This window comes from Oncorhynchus kisutch, linkage group LG29, assembly GCF_002021735.2.
Source record: "Oncorhynchus kisutch isolate 150728-3 linkage group LG29, Okis_V2, whole genome shotgun sequence".
NCBI lineage: Eukaryota > Metazoa > Chordata > Actinopteri > Salmoniformes > Salmonidae > Oncorhynchus > Oncorhynchus kisutch.
Window position 1 is genome coordinate 25,741,876 of NC_034202.2, and position 2,891 is coordinate 25,744,766.

Sequence of the window (2,891 nt, forward strand, 5' to 3'; positions counted from 1 at the left end):
TCATAAAATACAACACTGCCCCTTAATTAAGACATAAGCTTTTTACCTTACTGGCTTTTCAAAGACAGCTTGAAATGTAGCCTACACTCCTCATTGCTGACCTATACTTATCTATAACTGGGCTAACAAATCGCAAACTAGCAAAGAATATAAAGACATGTGCACACACGCGGCTCTGATCTGAACTGAAAGGCGCATTCACTCGCTGATGATTGAAAGACCGCTCTTGGGCTACCCATGTCAATAGAATTCTACTCCGATGCGCTCCAGCTCTGCCTTCAACAAAATCACAGACTCAGTCTTGCAAAGGTAGATTTGTTTTGGTTTGTTGTATTGAAAAGGGGCTGATATAATTTGGATTCGATCATAGAAAAAAACGTTGATCTATATAGTGCAAACTGAAGGGGCGAACTCAGTGAAATTCAGTCTCGTGTCTGCGCAGCATGGCACATATTCTGCACAACAGTCTTCGATGAAGTACGCCACGCAGTTTATAGAGGGAACATTGGTTACAACATTTAACATCAGCATCAGGCCATTATTTCCAGAGATGTTCACAGGTCTTTGAGGTAGAGTTCAAGTCAAGTCTCAAGTCCATTTTTGCAATGGCTTTCTACCTGCTGTGGGTTACTGTAGGTCTATAAACCTTGTAAATTATTTGAAGAGACTCCCCTGTTCATTAGTCCATACTTTTATGAAAGAAAACACATCAGGCACTATTTCAATCCAAATACATTTCCTTTTAAAATGTAGACAGTTTACATTTAATAAAAGTAATTGTACCGAATATTTAAAAAAGCAAACATAACATTTTAAAGTGCATGGTATTTTGTGTCACACAAACAGAATCTGTAGGTGAGGGAAGATAAATGACAAGCATGAATGTAAACCAAAATGACTGACAACTGTTCAATAACTGCACTACTAAAGTGTCCTATATATCAAACATAATGACCTTTATCCCTAAAATATACTTACTAACCTGAACACTTAACATAAATACCATTTCCTGTAACAAGTAGCTAATTACATCCTGTGCCCTAAGAGAGAGAATATTTATGTTGCAGACAGGTTACATTTCAGAAAGATCAAGTTTGTCAGCGTTCTTGCAGTGAGTCTGGCACGATGAGGGCGCATGATGAGGCCTCCATGACTAAACACAAAAAGTAAACAAAAGTTGATTTACCTTAAACATCACACTGTTTATGATTTTTGTTTCCTTTAGTCCATCTCTAATCACCAGTTGTAATGAATGGGCAAAGCACTGTAAGTGCTGTTACCTGCAGTTGGTTTGGATAGCTTCTACATCAACATTGTAATCTTCACCAAATTCTTCCCATATGCTGGGGTTATCCACATCATCATCATTGATTGCTTTGGGGAAACAAACTATGAAGGCCTTTTTCATTTTTTCAGAGTTATCACATATTAAATGTCAAATGTTCTTTCCCCAGTGTGTGACCATGTGAATCTATCACAGCTCAACAGAACTGACTCCAGTCTGGGTGTTTTTTTCCCCTCTTCCATGGCCATGTAATGAGCCATTACTCCCATGAAGCCCCTCATGGTCCTGTCAGTCCATATATCTACAGTGACAGACACTGATTCTGTCTGTTCTAGGGCACTTTTGATTGTAGCCTTTTTGTTCAGTGTTAAGTCATGCAGGCACCTGGTCAACGTGGGCCTACTTACTGGTCAATATTTGTCACCTACCACTGACATGAAATGCCTAAAGTGAGGGTTGTCCACTAAGGACATAGGCAGGTTGCAGGAAATGATCAGGTCTTGCAGTATAGCCTCTGTTATAGCCTTCTGTCTGGGGTGGCCCTGGCTCTACACGCTGCTCTGTCCTTCTGTCCCTGTGCTGGTCACCTTTGCTTTGCAGAATTCAGTGAACCTGCAGATGAACAACATGATGGATAGTTGTTGCTGACTTGAGATGGAAGTACAAGGACACAAACAAATATTTATGGTCTATGAGATTTTTCAGCAGAAATGTCCAAGAAGTTGCATGCTTTGAACTCTGGTTTTATACTAAATTACTTCCTAGGAACAGGCTACAGCAGAAAGTATATTAAATCTGAGTGATATGCATATCGCCGAGATGTAATTTAATAATCTCTGCTAACAAGTAGGTCTAGCTATCTGACCTCTTAACCTTTTAAGAAATATTTGGCAATAATACATTTCCAGTTAGCTAAAAGATGATACACAATAAAGCTAGCTATATCAAGTTGGCATCTGCTAAACAGGCTATTATTAGCCTAATCACATTGTAACATTGTTAGCTAGCTAGCCTAACTGACCTTTCGCGGTGAGTTTTCACATGTCGGATGAAGTTAGATGTACTGTAGTTGCGCCAGCATCTTTAATGTTAATTCCACAAGTTTTGCAAACAGCATTTCATTTTTTTGGCACTGGCATTATACTGCAGGTTCTTGTAACCAAATGTAATAACAAAAGCTTCACCACCTGATGACATCGTTCCTGATTACGATTGTTCAGCCGTAGTACTACAGTCACGTACAAATGACGCAGATGTTCTAGAACGCTTTTCAACCCTCTGTATTAAACTACTTTCTCCGTGTTACAACGCCGCCTGTTCCATGTTATCTGACAGAATGCACAACTAAAACGTATCCCAGTACTGACTTGCATTGTTCAGAAGTCTTTCATCTAGAGTCCAAGTCAGGTCACAAGTCAATTGATCACAAGTCTAAATCAAGTCGCAAGTCATTTTCTTTTCTTAATCGCGACTCGAGTTTCCATCTCTGATCATTTCCCATACTCGTGATCCCCACCGCACGTTGCACAGCTCATTTTACCTTTGCACACATTAGCAACATGCCCCATCCGTTGGAATGTTAAGCACCAAAGTGGAGGCTTCACAT

At 39.7% G+C, this 2,891-nt stretch overlaps 1 long non-coding RNA gene across 1 annotated transcript; it reads right to left on the minus strand.

Moving 5' to 3' along the window:
- Positions 1-719: 719 nt before the first annotated feature.
- On the minus strand, positions 720-2,891 carry LOC109874368 (uncharacterized). The gene is made up of 2 exons (XR_004206148.1): positions 2,307-2,891; positions 720-1,897 (listed from the first exon to the last, which is right to left on the minus strand). It is a non-coding gene; the product is annotated as an uncharacterized LOC109874368 (long non-coding RNA).